This window comes from Cyprinus carpio, chromosome B6 (assembly GCF_018340385.1).
Source record: "Cyprinus carpio isolate SPL01 chromosome B6, ASM1834038v1, whole genome shotgun sequence".
Classification (NCBI taxonomy): Eukaryota; Metazoa; Chordata; class Actinopteri; order Cypriniformes; family Cyprinidae; genus Cyprinus; species Cyprinus carpio.
This window is the reverse complement of record NC_056602.1, coordinates 1,102,366-1,119,173: the sequence shown is the minus strand read 5'-3', so window position 1 is coordinate 1,119,173 and position 16,808 is coordinate 1,102,366. Positions and strand designations below refer to the sequence as shown.

Here is a 16,808-nt window from a genome sequence, read left to right as displayed (position 1 = left end):
AGTCGACATTATTAAAGATCCGTGCGCTCGTGAGAAACACACCTTAAGTAACACGCATTAGAGCCGCGACTGTGGAAAGATCACATTTAACGGACATGAAACCCCGATCCAGCACAGATTGTGATTGTCCATTACGCCAATGTCACATGATGTCTTTAACTCGTGTGCTTGATTTGATGTGTGGTCAGAGTTTATTCACACCGTGTGAACTCACTGATGTTGTGCTATTGGTAATAAGCATTCAAACAATATTATAGTAATACCATACCATAGTAAAGTGCATTATACTGTGTATTTATACACTGTAGTATACTTTAGATTTTATTGCAGTAAACTGTAGTGTATTGTAGTATAATATACCCTATAGTTGTAGAAAACTTATTTAGTACAGTATTGGGTAAAGTCATTTGTTTATACGTTATATAACCACAGAAAATCTAGAATTACCACAACAAATCAATTCAAGTACTTTACTATAGTATGAATCAAAAATACTATAATATTACCTATATTTTTTTTCTTCATGTGGGATCTGATACAAGCACTGAAGTAAAGGTGCTGTAGATTTCATCTTTGGAATAGCTTGCATTAATAAAACCGAATGAGAAAACGAGTCTATGACTATAATATGGAGTAACCTGGAGTTGCACCATATATTTTAACAGTAATATTGTGAAGTATGATTCCGATTTAAAATATCTGTTTTCTGTGTGAATATGTGTTAAACTGTGATTAATTTCTGTGATGTGCAGCTGAATTTTCAGCATCTTTTCTCCAGTCTTCAGTGTCACATGATCTTCAGAAATCATTCTAATATGATGATTTGCTGCTCTAGAAACAAACAAACAAGAAAAAAAATCTTGCTGACCCCAATAAGTATACAATTATATTATTTAGTATATTATAAATAGACAATGATATCAAAAATGTGGATTTAACTCTGTTTCCTGCAGAAAGTACAGACTGCAGTATTAAAATGACACTGCAAGTTAATCCCTGATTTAGTGATTTAGTGAAGGTTAACTGGTCTGTGTGCTTAATAAGGTCGTGGCTGACAGGCCTGTGTTTGTCACCAGCGCTGCAGACGGCCCAGTGCTTCTTCAGCTCCACGAGGGGATCGGAGCGCTCAGCTTTGTGTGAGTTAGTGTTTGGCCGTCGAGGACGCCAGCTGTAGGTCACAGATAAACTCAGTACCTTCAAACTCCAGCAAAGAAATGAACTTCACTCCCAAAACACACCACAGACCGCTGAGGACGAGGGGAACACGCTCTTCAGACTCAAACTTTGACTTTCTATAACACACACACACACACACACACACACACACACACACACACACACACACACACACACTTGCGTCTCTGCTGTCCTTTGTATTTGCACTGTTACAGACAGACACACACAACCATTAATTGAAACGTACAGGTCATAACAGAGGTGCTTTTTTTTTTTTGCCCACTTTTCTGAAGTGATGTTTCCATTTATTGTCTCCAAAGGCATTTAAACACACATCCATCTCAGCTTTCCTGTGCATTTTCACTGTTCATATTTTTTAACAGAGTCAGTGTTATTTTTAGTATCAGTTACTGATTTTAAAATATTTAAAATATTTTTTATATAATAATTTGTGTTTTAGTTTTTGTTATTTTAGATACATCAATTGAATTAATTAAACTAAACATAATGAAAATGAGAAATTATTATCACCTCTGAATTACTGCCTGCTGAAACCTCGGCAGGAGCAGACGGCGGCGTTCAGAAAGGCCTGTGCTTATTTTAGGCTTGAGTTGATTGAGGGCAGTTTGGACTGTTTTGTATTTTGTCTGCCGAAACCTCGGCAGGAGCAGACGGCGGCGTTCAGAAAGGGCCTGAACATTTTGTCGTCTCTAATTAGAAACATCAGTCCAGAACATTTACAGACGCTAGTAAAGAGAAATCCCCAGAGCAGAATCACTCCTGAACGCATACATCACCTGTGATTCATGGGGTTAAAATGGGGAGGAATCAAATCTTTTGAGATCAGAGTTCTTGGTGCAATATAAACATACTGTAAATTTCAGAACTCAAATCTTCCTCTACAGTCCATGAAGAGCATTTATTGAATCTAAACTGCAGAAACAACTTTTCAAATGACTTTTCTAACTTCAAAAGTAAACTTTTCTGATTTGCAAACAGATGAACATCAGCCCATCTAAATGTCAAACATGTCTATAAAGGTATATATATATATATATATAGTCTATAAAGGTATATATATATATATATATATATATATAAATTTTATTTAGAAGTCTCTTCTGCTCACAAGGTGGCATTTATTTGGTCATACGTACAGTATATTTTTTTAATTTTTATTGTATGTCTTCTGTGTGAATATCTGTTAAACTGTAATTTATTTCTGTGATGCGCAGCTGATTTTTTTTTATGATTAATTAATTCTTTATTGTGTGTTGATTTTTATTAATAATTCTTTTTTGTATGATGATTTGCTGCTCAAGAAACATTTCTGATTATTATCAGTGTTGAAAACAGTTGTGCTGCTCAATATTTTTGTGGAAACCATAAGGCATTTTATTTTCCAAGAGTCACAGATGAATAGAAAGTTCAAAAGAACAGCATTTATATGAAACAGAAATCTACTGTAACATTATAGAAGTCTTCACTGTCACTTTTGATCAATTTAATGTGTCCTTGATGAATAAAAACGTATTTACATATACATTTAGTCATTTAGCAGACACTTTTATCCAAAGTGACTTACAAATGAGGATAATGGAAGCAATCAAAATCAACAAAAGAGTAATAATAAGCAAGTGCTATGACAAGTCTCAGTTAACGAAAAGAATAGAGAAGCCAGTGTTTTTTTAAGAAAACAAACAGTTAGTAAATGAATCAAGTGCAAGTCTAAAAAGGCTAGAATTAAAATAGAGAGTGCTAGAGATAGAGGGTCAAATAAAGATGGAAAAGATGTGTTTTTAGCTGATTCTTGAAGATAGAGTTAGGCAGGATTGAGTTGTGCAGCTCATTCCACCAGGAGGGAACAATTAATGTAAAAGTCTGTGAAAAGGATTTTATGCCGCTTTGGGATGAACAATAATGTGACGTTCACTTGCAGAATCTAAGCTTCTAGAGGCACATAAGTCTGAAGTAGGCATTTAAAATATTTAGGTATTTAAAAAACAAACTGTAACAATTTTAAAACACACCAAGTTATCCAGAAAACAATATATATCCACTACAGGAAGCTGAGAAGCTCAAATCTTCCGAGGTGACCTACTGACCTTTGAGTGTTTCTGGACATAGAAATGGAGGTTGGTCAGGTTTCCTACAATGTGAACATCCACTAAGAGTCATATCAGGTTTAAACTAGCTCTTCCCAGCACTACAGGTGCAGACGGATCCGTGTTCATCCAGAATAAACACTCGTCACACACAGAAGGATCACAGCAAATCTGTGTGTGTGGCAAGTTCAGTCAGAATAAAACGCTCACCTTCTTCTCCACCTAGAAATGCGTCTTTTAAGTGATTGCATAATGTCAGCGGAGGGATTTTATAAATATCTGTGGAGCATCAGTGCGGAGCGCTGTGAAAGCGTGCCAGAGTTAAGCGGCTCTCGTGTTCTTGCGCTCCGAGCGTCTTTGAAATGCAGATTACGAGTCTATCAGCTGTCACCTGTGTGGAGCGGAGCGCTGTGCGCTGAGAGAGGCAGGTTAGATCGCTATCCTCGCTCCGGCAAATTACTCCTGATGTCTGTATTGTTCTGTAACGCCGGTTTGATCTCTTTATCCCGGCTCTGAATCAGACGTTTGAGGTAAGAACGTTCAGCTTCACCTCAGAAAAGAATCAATTTCCAGGAGAAAACATCAATCCGACACACTCTCGGCGATTCAGTTTTTACCCAAATACGATTACATAAGAGCCAGCACGAGGAGACACAGTTATTCTCTCTGTTCTCTGAGATTAACACTGTTTTAGCAGAATCGTCCCCGTTAGCATCTCCTGTATTATTCAAGGCATCGTTTCATGTGCGTTCGAGGAGATCTGCTCTTAAATATTACCCGGTTAGTAAAGGTTGAGCGGTGAATAAAACATTAACAGTCACAGTAGGCAGAGCTCTTGCAGATCAGTGTTGGGAAAGTTACTTTAAAAAGTAATGCATTACAATATTGCATTACTCCCTAAAAAAAAGTATGGTAAGTAATGTGTTATGTTACTTTTGTGTTACTTTTTCTCATCTGGGTTGGGCTTGTTTGTTTTTAATGTATATAAAAAGTTATATAGGCACAGCTGAAAAATGGAAGAAAGTTCAACAGAGATGAAACACAAAATGTTGTGCATCTAAAATCATTAGAATTGGATCGTCGCAGGTCAGCAGGCACTGGGTTAAGAAAATGGGATGAAATACTTGAAGGATATTTGTATCTAAAATCATTAGAATTGGATCGTTCTAATTTTGCAGGTTTGCTTTTCATATTATGAGAAATAGTGAATGTGTTTTCCTGCCTGCGATTAGTTGGTTCATATTTAGTCTGAACTACAGGGTGTGCAAATGAGATTAGTTGCATGTTCATATTTAGTCTAGAACTAAAGTATGTTAATACGTCATGTTCACAGGGCTTTTTTCCTCTCTGTAATGCTCTTTGGGAACAATGGACAACTGTTTTCATTATTAGTATTCCTCCTCCAGATAGGGGTGAAGGGCCAAACCGATCTGCTGTCATTAATAAAGCAGTTTTTGTGTCGTCTCAGCGTCGTGTGGCTCACCTGTGGAGCATAAACCCTGAAAAATCACACAAGCTGGAAAAATCATCTGTTCAAACTGCATTGGATGACTGATACACAACTTCTGGAATCAGTGTGCTCACATTTATATCAGTTTATGACACTAAGACATGTTTATAAGTTACCAGACTACTGCTAGGAGTGCTTTCAGTGAGAAAGTGACTGGATTTCACTGTTTTTGACATTAAATTTTCTAGTATATCTCAACATTTTTAAATCAATATATAGTTACTTGAGAAGCAAAATGAAAAGAATAAAAAGTCTTCAACAGTTTTCAAAAAAAGAAAGTTTATTTTTGCTTTGAACTAGAAAAATAAACTTTGAATTAAGTATTTGTTCTTGAAAGTAAAACATTTATTTAGACTGGAAAGCAAGACATCACTACTGAGTAAGAATATAGAATATATATATATATATATATAAAATAAACTTTGAATAAATTGCTCATATATATATATATATATATATATATTTTTTTTTTTTTTTTTTTTTTTTTTTTTTTCCCCACAAAATATGCTTGCACTTTGCAAGTTTGTCCAATTTCAAATCTGAAATAGATGCATCCACTATGACAAGAAGTAGAAAAATGTGGAAAAACAGTCATTTATGCAGAAAAAAAGTGTCTGTTCAAATGAGAAAAAGGGGAAATCTAAATCTAGTTTTGCCAGTCGCCACTTCATGCCTCAGTCAAAATTATAATTATATATATATATATATATATATATTTTTTTTTTTTTCAAAAGATGTAATGTTGTGAACCTCACAAATTCAGTGGCTCGGTCTTCATCAAAGCACTCATATTATTAAACATACCGTTTAAACACAAGTTGGTTTCCCAGAATGTTAATAAAAACCAGCAAACCTTGACTCCTGGAAGCTTCGCCTGGCAGCTGTAGTCTGTGAGTTTCACAACAGCTTCCTGCTTTGGGTGCAATATGCATCAGACGAGACAAGTTTGGCCTGACCGTTTACTCAAAGCCGCTGTCGTGTTTCGAGTGTGGACCAAATGAAATTCAGTGCACAGTGGAAGCCAGAACCTAGGAGTGCTCCCAATGAAGAAGTAACTATATTACTGAGTTTGTGAGGTTTATGACATTAAATCTTTGAAAGATATTCAAGGGTTTGGTTGAATATAGTTATGTTTAGTTGAAAGACATTTGCTATCAATGCTTGCACTCTGCTCTTTGTCCAGTTTCCAAATGAAATATCCACAAGTATCATACTAAACAACAAACTGAGGTTGGATAGCTGTTTTTCAGTCTCTTCCTGTAAATTCAAACAAGCCTGTGTGAAACACTACCTGACCAACCACACACACACACACACACACACACAGCTACCTGCTTGTCTGGGACTGAGTCCAGAACTCTTTTCCCAGAATTATTTTCCTTGCTCTGGCACAAGGGTCGTAAAGCTGTCAGTGCTCTTGTAGGCCCAGTCACCTCTGCTATTGTTACAAGGAGGAACAAAGCTACCACACACAACACACACACACGTACGTCCGCTCTCCCTCCGGGGTCTTTGGAAGCTGAGGTGGATGATTGGATCAGCCTGTGGAATCTGCTCTAATAAGATCCAGTTCATAATAACAGCTCTGTAGTTCTTCTAAGAGCTCTACAGATCACAGCACACTAACACTGCTCTTACAGCTGGAGATCTCCACTAACTCTACTGTTAGTCATGATGGGCGTTTCTACTGCTTGATAATGATAGCAGTATCATCACAAATGAGCCATGTTGCAAGTAAAAATAAGACGTTGTTTACAACTTGATAAGGAATCAGTTTCCTTTAAATTCAAAGATTTTTAAAAATGCTCTGATTCTGAAACATTTGCAGCTCCAGAATCTCACAGAAGGTGCATCACATCACTCCTTAATTTACATAAAGTTCAACTTTTCTCAACAAACACTCTTGTCTACTCTTTTTTTTAGCTTGCTTCCTAATCTAGTTGAAATGTCTAATTGATGTCTAGTTAAAATAAAGTAATAAACCTGGCATTGTATATTATTGTTTTCTCTTTGACTTGCTTTTGTTGTTCTTTTGCAGTTCACTTTAGATAAAAGCATTAATATAAAAGTAAAAGGAAATATATTGCTTCGCTGGACACACCCACATCACATCTCCAAAAACCACTAGGAAATAGTCATCAGTCATTGAAAATAAATTAATTGAATAAATGAAAACAAACGAGGTAACTTTGTCACTGCAAACCAGTGTCAGCATGAACATCAAGACACTGTTATTCAACAATCAATACACTATTGTTTACAATATTTGTGACAAGACTGGCCATGTTTAATGGTATTAATGTAAAACTCCTATCAATAACTTTTCCATGACAGTTGTGGCTAATTCCAAATCACACCAGCTTTACTATAGTAACATTAACTGTAACTATGGTGTTTGAATTTCCACTTTAAACAAGAAAAAATAAAAATAAATAAATAAATAAAATAAAAGGTCTTTGAATTAAGACTTATGCCATTGGTATTTTTTTTTCTTGTTATGTATAAATACAATTTAATTAATTAATTAATTAATTTATTTATTTATTTATTAGGTGGGTGCGGTGTAGTTTAAGGCATTTCAGAAAGAGCTTTAAACCAACATTTAATATCAAACACGCATGACCCATGCAAAACTGTACCATATAGTTTCTGCCAAAATACTATAATTACTAAAGTACATTACAGTAAATGAATATGCGATCTCATAGACTCTGTAATTTTCTTTTGCTTTGCTTTTCCGTGACAGTTGTGGCAAACACCATGTTACCACAGTTTTACTGTAGTAACAATATCATTGTACGAGTATAGCCTATAGTGTTCTTTATAACTCGTAGGTTATGTGTTCTATCCATTCTAAAGGTTTTCAGTGTTTGTTCATACTTTCATACAAAAACAGAAAATGACGCTTGTCAACACAACTAAATGTTTATGTTGTGTGAGGATGTGTGTACATGTGCAATATCAGTACGCAGACACACACACACACACACACACACACACACACATGCCTCTTCCGTTTTATTGCCATGTTATTCTAATACTGGCATTACTATGGTAACGAGGTGATTTCTTGGACTCCAGCGCAGGTGCTAATGCACACGAGAGGCTTATATTATGAAATATTATTATGTTCTATTTAAACATCCTGTAGATGTTGTATTTCTCTCCTGATTCGTGCGCTCTCAGCTTTATGAGTCAGTGTCAGCGGAGCGTGTCTTACAGTGTTATTCAAGACTCTGCTCGGAGACTGTGATATAACACAACACGATACTCCCTCCGCTCTCATTCACAGATCAGACCAAAACACAGATCCATTACTGACACCGCTTGCTGTCAAGTGTAACATGTAGAAATCTTTCCAAAATTAATACGCTGAAGGTACTGGGTGGACATGTTTGGTCCTAGTTTCACAAAATCAAACTGTTTCGGCATGAAGTTTGGTCCATTATATTTGGAACTAAACTGAATTATGAATACTGTTGGCTTTTTGATCGATATATATTTTTTTTGGTCCTCTTTTGTAAGTCGCTTTGGAAAAAAGCATTTGCTAAATGCATACATGTAAAAGTAAAAGGAAATGTATTATTCTTTATTCTGAACTGCACACTTAGACAAGAAGAAACCTTCTGGTCATAAATCTGAAACTGATGCTTAGATAGTTGCAAACCTGTGTTGAGAACAGTACAGAAAACATGAAAGAAATTTTGGATATTCATGCAAATTTCTGTATGTTCAAAATGCAATATTTCCCAAAGGCAATCCAAAACAGAATATGTATTTTTGCTGCTCAGACTGTAGTTTACTCACCACTTTAAATGTTAAATGTTTAAACACACTAATATGTGTTTAAAAAAATAATAATAATAATGTCACAGTGCTTGTAATATCAAACAGCTATCAATTAAACACAATTTTGTTTCCCAGTGAATTAATAAAAACCTCTGCACCTCAACTCCTCGTTGAGATTTGAGGTCACTGGAGCCTCGGATTTTCACAAGCTTTCAAGTTTTGTATGCAGTATACATCAGACAGTCAGAGAACGTGCCGAGGATGCATCGGTGTGTCATGGAAACTATCTAGTTTCGACTGTTTCCTGAACGCGGTCACATCTTTGTCGTTTGAACCACATTGGTTCAACATTACAGGGCCATTGTTACTGACGTCACATGAAGTGGCGGAGTAATAACTTCTGCTAATTCACTGATTCGAGATCTCAGAGATGCTTCTAATCTATTATGATGTCATTTTGCTTTACCTGATGTTTGATTCAACCACGTACGTTTGCTTTGCTGTTTGCAAATGTTCATGGGAGCTAGATTACTTGAAACATCGAATCATTGAACTATGTTGGTATTGATGGAACTTGTGACCCCAGTTGGCTAACGATGCTTTTGGGAAACGCAACATTGTGAAATGGTAACCGCATTATATAAGACACTTTAGAATATAAGTCACAGAACATTTCAGATAATATAAAAAAAAAAAAAAAAAAAAAAAAAAAAAAAAAAAAAAACCTTACATACATTAAGTAAAATATGGTAAACTCAGTTCACTTAGAGACGGAAAGTCGCTGTCATATTTCATGTCTAGATGGTGTAGCTTTCAGATTGAGGTCAGAAAAATCAGGATTGGGAATGCAGACCTATAACAAACCAAACAACATTGAGAAAGAGAGCTGTGACAGCTTTTACAGACCACACTCATTTACTATCATAACAAACACCCAGAACATCAAGCCCAGAGTTCACCAACTCAACCAGTCATTTAAATCACCAATTCTGCAGTTTTACAATAAAAAGCAATTCGGCACAAAAGGTAAACGACCGATTGCTTTCAATGCTGTCATAATTCCTGCATTGTTAGCGGCTGCTGACGGTGATATTCACGGCGTAACCGGGGGACAGGCCGTACATTGTTACTCAAATGCAAGAATGAAGTGAAATGCGTTCTATTCTCATGGCAGATAATATGTTATTTATTCGTGGTTTTCACTGGCAGCCGTGCCGTCTAACGCCTGGGATAAAATACAGCTGAAGCACAGTCTCCTGCGGAGCGTCTGGGGATGAGACTCGCCTCTTTCTCTCTCTGCTCGCTGACAGCTCACCTAAATCTCACTCTGAGGGGTATTACTAAAGCAAAGTCTGTGAACACACACGCAGGACCGAGGAGTATTTTCTGCTGTTGTCAGGTTCTCCAAGCATTCTGTAATTCCTGTTTAATTCCAGGAGTTGTGATGGATCTGTCACTGGAGCTGGCAGCGCTAACAGGCCTCGGCACACAGTGTGACTTCACCAATCTCCAGGAGAGACGCTTCAGAGTCTGGCAAACTCAGCTACGCTGCTCATTTATGTCTTATAAGACTCTTATAACTACTCTGCTTGAGCTTGAGCCTCTTTATTGTAGAGACACAGAATGACAGGAAACGGAAGTCCCTTCTGCTCACAAAAGCACATTTATTTCATCAAAAGATACAGTAAAAACAGTAAAATTGTGAAATATTATTACAATTTAAAATTGCTGTTTTCTATGTGAATATCTGTTCAAATGTAATTTATTACTGTGACGCACAGCTGAATTTTCAGCATCATTACTCCAGTCTTCAGTGTCACATGATCTTCAGAAATCATTCTAATATACTGATTTGCAGTGCTTATTGCAATGCATTCTGGGATTACTCTCTCCATAAAGGACATATACAATGCTGTCTGAAAAACTGGCTATAAGTAGACATCTTAAAAGGCTGCATAACTGTGCTTCCTATCTTTTGGAACAGACTTCCTGTCACTCGTATAATGCATTAAATGCTTCTACATAAGCAGATCAACTACATTTTTGGAAGAGAACACCTGTCTGTCAATGTGACTCACTCTTACCTAACTCCCTAACTAAAATTATTTTGTTTGTCTTACATACTTCTATTCTTCACCTTCCACCTGACCCAAAATCAACTAACACTAGCTTCTGGCATAAAATAAGACATTTTGACACCTTTATATATTTGTTTCCCACAAGGTGTGTTCATCCAGATTTACTTCTCCTTTTGAGGACAGAAAATTCTCCCCCACAGTAACAGCAAAAAACAATTCACACACAATTCTAAACATTCCCATTTGCCAATGCAATGTTTCCACAACAGAGGAGGTCTGCGAGCAAATAAAATGCATAAAGTCAAAGCCAGATTCAGCATCAGCAACTTTAATTACCTAAATTAAGCAAACACTGTAAGTCAGAGTCATAATGAGGCTTATGGGAGGCCTATGTGTGTGGAACAGGTTTGTTCCTGATGACAGAATGAAACGCAGCACAGCTCAAACAATCCACCTGTTGGTAATTACCAAGTACTAATTCTCTGAGGTACAAAGAGGAACACACACACACACACACACACACACACTGGAGCTGTTAGAAATAACTGAATGTCGCATCACCCCCTCTAACAAGCCCCAGTACACCTGAGAAACAGACAGACATAGAGAAGAACAGACAGCCGAAGCACACAATACACCTGCCATCTGTTTGAGCCTTGTAGACGTGCATGGGGCCGAGAAAGAGAGAGATGATCCATCCCAACCAAAGACAATTACCAGTCAATTAACCAAACCTCTACACACAATACACCCAACTCAACCACTAAACACCCAACTACCATCCCATAAGTGGTCCAACGCCCATCCAAACCCATGTTTTGTACCAATAAAACACCCACACAGTCCCTAGAAACACCTAGTTAAAATCCCAAACCTCTCTTTCAGTCAGAGACCAAACCAAAACCCTCTATCAGTTACCCATCCAACCAAACCTTTACACCTTTCAAACTGAAACACTTTATATAGTCAAACACACAACGAAACCCATCTACCGATCAAACCCCTCTACACAACATATCCAAAAATTCATCTGTGAATCAAAAACCAAACCCATCTGCACACAAAACTCCCAAATAAAGCCCTAAACACCCAGCTAAACCCCTTTAAGTGGTCCAATACTCAGCTAAGCCCTTATACCAGTGAAGCACACATTTAAACCCCTCTGCTAAACCTCTCTACCAGTCATACCACAAACCAAAGCCCTTTATCAACTAACCACCCAACCAAACCCCTACACCAATGAAATTCCCAGTTAAACCAAACCATGATCATTTAAGAACCCAACCAAACCAATGTCATAACTATGACTTGAACACTATAAAATTGTACAGAAAATTCTAGGTCTGAAAATTCTTCAGTTCATTCAGGAACTGCATAAGTGATTTTCAATTTGACCATATTTGGGAGAAAGAAAACAAACAAACAAACAAAACCTGAGCAGTTTGTATCCCTGTCTATTACTATAAGTCATTTAACATATTACATGTTTTGCTTCTTCCATCTTACCCTCCTCTCTTTCAACGATTTGTGCTGGAATTCCTTCTATGCTTATGTGAACAGTAAACCCCACCTCCTTTGATTTGATTGGCCAGCTCAATCATTTTGACGTTGACGAGCGCTGTGAGACCGCTGAGGCAGACCAGGCTAAAAATAACAAAAATTTTGAAGCATCATAACATCAAAGAGAGCGCTGCATAAGTGAGTGCAGCAGATCAGTGCAAGAATTTCAGTCATTGCTGGGGATCATTTGCCATCTCTAATTATTGGGGGGACTGCGGATATTATGGCCCTGAACCAAACCCATTACCAATGAAACATTAACAATTTAAGTAATCAAACACCTTCTGCCAGTCAGACTCTAAAAATGAATTGTCAATTCAACACCAAACCACAACCCTCTACCCAACAAGCTAATCAGACACCAGTCAAACACCCGACCGAAGTCTACTACCACCACCAATGAGAGGACAGCATTTCGACCAGCCAAGACACACGCCTAGAGAATCATCTTAACAGACCCCGATTACCCACAGGTACGACCCTCTGCCCGCTCTGTTTACCCCGGCCCGACCGAGCAGCCATTGTCTCCTAATGAGGGCACACAGTCACCTAGTGAGGGAGCGCAGAGCAGCGTGACCATTGTCTGAAGCACAGCTCCTCTCAGCGTCTCTCCTCCCCTCCCTGTTCACGCTTTCTTTTAAAGAAGCCATTCATTAGCGGTGGAGAACGTGAGGCCCTTGGCGGGACCTGCTCCTTTTCAAAAACGCTGCTCGCCTTTTGTTTTCGTGTCCTGTCAAAAACGCTCACCTAATTAAGGATGAGATCTCAGGCCCAGAGAAAAGCCCCGTTAATGACTCTCTGAGAATTTACTTAATGAGTTTAGATGCCCATTGTGGGATGAAGCTTCTGGAAGACGGCTCTGGCAGAAAAAGGGGGATGGTGGGAAAGAAAAGAAAGGGGGGGAAATAATGTGAAGAAAACGGGGCGACTGGGCCGTGGTGAGTTTATGACTGAAGGCCAAAGAGAAAAGGTGTAGAGCAAACGAAAGATGAATCAAAACAGGTCATTACTACCGAACAAAAGCACAGAGGAAGAGAGAGAAGGAATATTTCACCTTGATCATTGGCTGTCATTGATGCATTTTCTTTAGCAAACTCCACCGGTCTTGTTTTAGGGCCTCAGCTGTGTTTCTTTCTTTTTGTTTGTGTGTGGAGTCTTCCTAAGCGCAGCCAGCGGAGGAACAGGGCTTGTTAGCATGAGCATTGGAACTGGCCACAGACACGAGCCTCAACCTGGTGTAATTGTCATCGCTGTAGTCCTGAGAGACACATATCAAACGCCCCTCTCATCTCCTCTCTTCTCCTTTCACCCTTGTTCTTTTTATCCCAGGAAGAAAACTTGTAAATTAGTCATAGTGTAGGAGCAAGACTTTGCTTGCTTTTCTCTCCTCTCCCTTTCTACAGTTCTGTTACTTCATAGTCTTTTCTTTTCTTTTTTTTTTTTTGTCCTAGAACTTTTTATCAAACGTCTGTGGATGCACAGCAGAAAAACCATCTGGACTAAACACTTGGAAGTAAGTTCTGCTATATTTCAGCACTAAACCTGGGTCAAATGTAGTTTAACCTGGTAAAAATGCAGTAAACAGAATTTTGAAACATTTTCTACTGATTGTGGCTGCAAATGATAATCAAATGATGCAGACGCTGCATTTTAAAGAGCCAATTCAGGTGTGTGGATGGGGAATTGCACCATGCAAATTGCATTCGGCACAGGGTTTTTATTTTCAAGTGTTTGAGAATTACCAGATTTGCATAATTTCTTAAGTGAATCGGGCGCTAATGCAGTGCATACAGTGCATGCAATAAACAACACTTGCTATTCATTATTTGAGAATTCCCTATTGACAGATAAAGAGCCAACTGAGGTCATGCATTACTGTGATTTTACCACGGGTTGTTTTTACAGCAAAGTGGTAAAATCAATGCGATGCATGACCTCCTACAGCTTATTGGTTTTATAAAATGGCAGCAAAAGCAACATGAGAAAAGTACAAAGATTCTACACATAGTGACATTCTATTAAAATTAACCAATTCATCCAGTAATAAGCAATATAGTGCATAATCAGGTTACAGGGTAAATTTCCAGAAAATGAATGAATGAATGAATGAATGAATGAATGAATGAATGAATGAATGAATGAATCGAATTGATTAATGAGTTTATAGGGTAAATTTCCAGAATTTTTTTGCATTGTGTGTATGTTTGGATGAATGTGTTTGTGTTTTTTTAGCTGTTTACAATGACAATGTTTGCAATGCAAATTGGTGCATTAATATTGAATGTGTTAATAAGCATTTTTACCACAATTTCAAACTCATCCAATCAGAGTTTTGATCAGTTTAATAAAATGCATTTTACTTCTAATGCATTTGGCATCACTTAGCAATTTGCCACATCACTGTAGAAGAGCAAAACACATAAGAAACAGTTTTTTTTTCATCACATTTTAAAACACAAACAATGTTACAGGAGTAAATATGTTATGATTATATTAACTGGAAATGATCTATCATGTGTTGTAGCTGTTGTTGGATCTCGGTCGGGTTTGACAGTATGAGGTATACGCGCAGATATCCGTACATTCGCTAATGTAGCCGGATTGATGGATGGTATAATAGAGCGCTGCTCTGTACGGAAGGACATTAACGCGTGAATGATGTGTAGCCGACACATATTTAATATTTCATAACTCCGTAGTGAACAGTATGTCAACATCTGTCTGACCCTGGCTCAGAACACAGGGCTCATATCAGAAAGCTGATTACTGACCTTACCACAGTAATGGGCATGTTATCGATGAAAAAATCCTTCCCAGCGGAACACGGCGCTCCGCTAAAGGCTACAGAAAACTACAACACTTCTCTAACAACATCTCAGCGCAACCACAGGAAAGTTTTATTGCTCAGAGGTTACTCTTTTCTACCTCGTGAGACTTTATGCTCTCAGCTGTGATTCATTAATGCATCAACTTTGTCTCATTGAAATATTCAGACACAATTCAGGAAGACTAATTCAGAACTTCTCAAGAAGAAAGAGGGTTTAGAATAACATGACTTATTGGGGTTGCAGTGCTCTGAGTCCCTGTATTTTTGGGTCAAACTTGGTACCTTTGCTTGGTACCTTTGACCAAAGCCTTTTTCCCCCCAGAAAAAAATAAAAATAAAAAATGCAATATATATCTAAATTTTTTTCCTGTTATTAATTTCTTTTGGTGGTCATTTCTGACCATGGAGACCATCCTGTTATTAATTTCTTTTGGTGGTCATTTTTTTGATTGATGCCCTATTTTTTTTGTGTGTGTTCACATATCAAATGCCATAAAAGTCACCAAGTTTCATACAGTTCAGATGAAGAAACAGCCGCAGCTAGAAGAGATAAAGGGTACGAGGAGGACCTCAGATTTATGTTTGCTCCGTCCTGGTCTCAGTTAAAGCAGTTAGATGCCGCTACATCAGCCGTTGTGGTGTTTTATGCACTTGCAGCGATTCAATTATTTGTTTGTGTGAGTCAGCTGTGCAACGAGTGATGATTCACATAAATTCAGCTGTGAATCCCCGAGGAACTCGACTGTTTCTCTCTGAGTGATGTTCTTCTAGGGAATGATGGTGTCACGGAGTGTTGAGGAAATGTTTTGATGAATGTGATGCGATAAAAGTGCAGACTGCCAAAATGCCATGGTAGGAACATTTCATTCATCAAATTAAACCTGATTGTTTCTCTCTTTGGAAAGCTTCATCTCTTTATTTTAGCCTTCATGTCAAAACAATAATCATTTCTACTAGTCTTAATTCAGTGATTTGTATGGCTGTTCGTTTTTGTCACGTCCGGTTGCTGCATTATAACTTCTACCATGAAAAACTGAAAAATGTATCTGAAATATGGCATTGATATTGAACGAATTATGAGCTGCTTATATGTGCCTGTTATATCACCAATACACTGTTTGCTCAGCAGTGTTGCCAACTTAGTAGTTTTGTTGCTAAATTTAGCAGCTTTTCTGACTACCCAAGCAACTTTTTCTTGAAAAAGCAACTGTAGCTATTTTAAAAATTTATTTGGCAACTTTTAGCAACTTTTGATAAGTGACTCAAACGATAAAAAGACACACATTCCTTCTAAATTACATAAAAGTTGGAAACCAAAGATGCCTAGCAGTACACACATTACATGAATTGGGTTAGCTGCTATATACAATTATTCAAATTAATGACAACAACAATTTTAAATTTGAATAATTGTTAATTTACTGTATGATGCACCTCGTTAGTGATCACTGTAATTAGTCCACTGTAAGAAAAAAACATGTAGAAAAATGGAAAAGGTACTAGTAATTTTTCAGGACATTATCCATTATCCATTATCCATACCCAAAACCATAAAATATTATGCATAATTTAAAATGCAGGTAAAAAATAAAAATAAAAATAAATACTGAAAATTTCCTTCATATTAACAAAATAGATTGTGCCCTATTTTTACAGACTTTTCTTAGAGTGCATACTAAATACTAACTAAATACTAATACACTGCTTAAAACTATAATTGATCAAAATGTGTAGTTTTACTATTTTACTAGCTAAAAAAAAAA

At 37.3% G+C, this 16,808-nt stretch overlaps 1 long non-coding RNA gene across 1 annotated transcript in view; it reads left to right on the top strand.

Moving 5' to 3' along the window:
- Positions 1-16,808, top strand: part of LOC122137607 — a 31,979-nt gene that overhangs the window by 7,940 nt on the left and 7,231 nt on the right. The gene's annotated exons all lie outside the window — the stretch shown is intronic.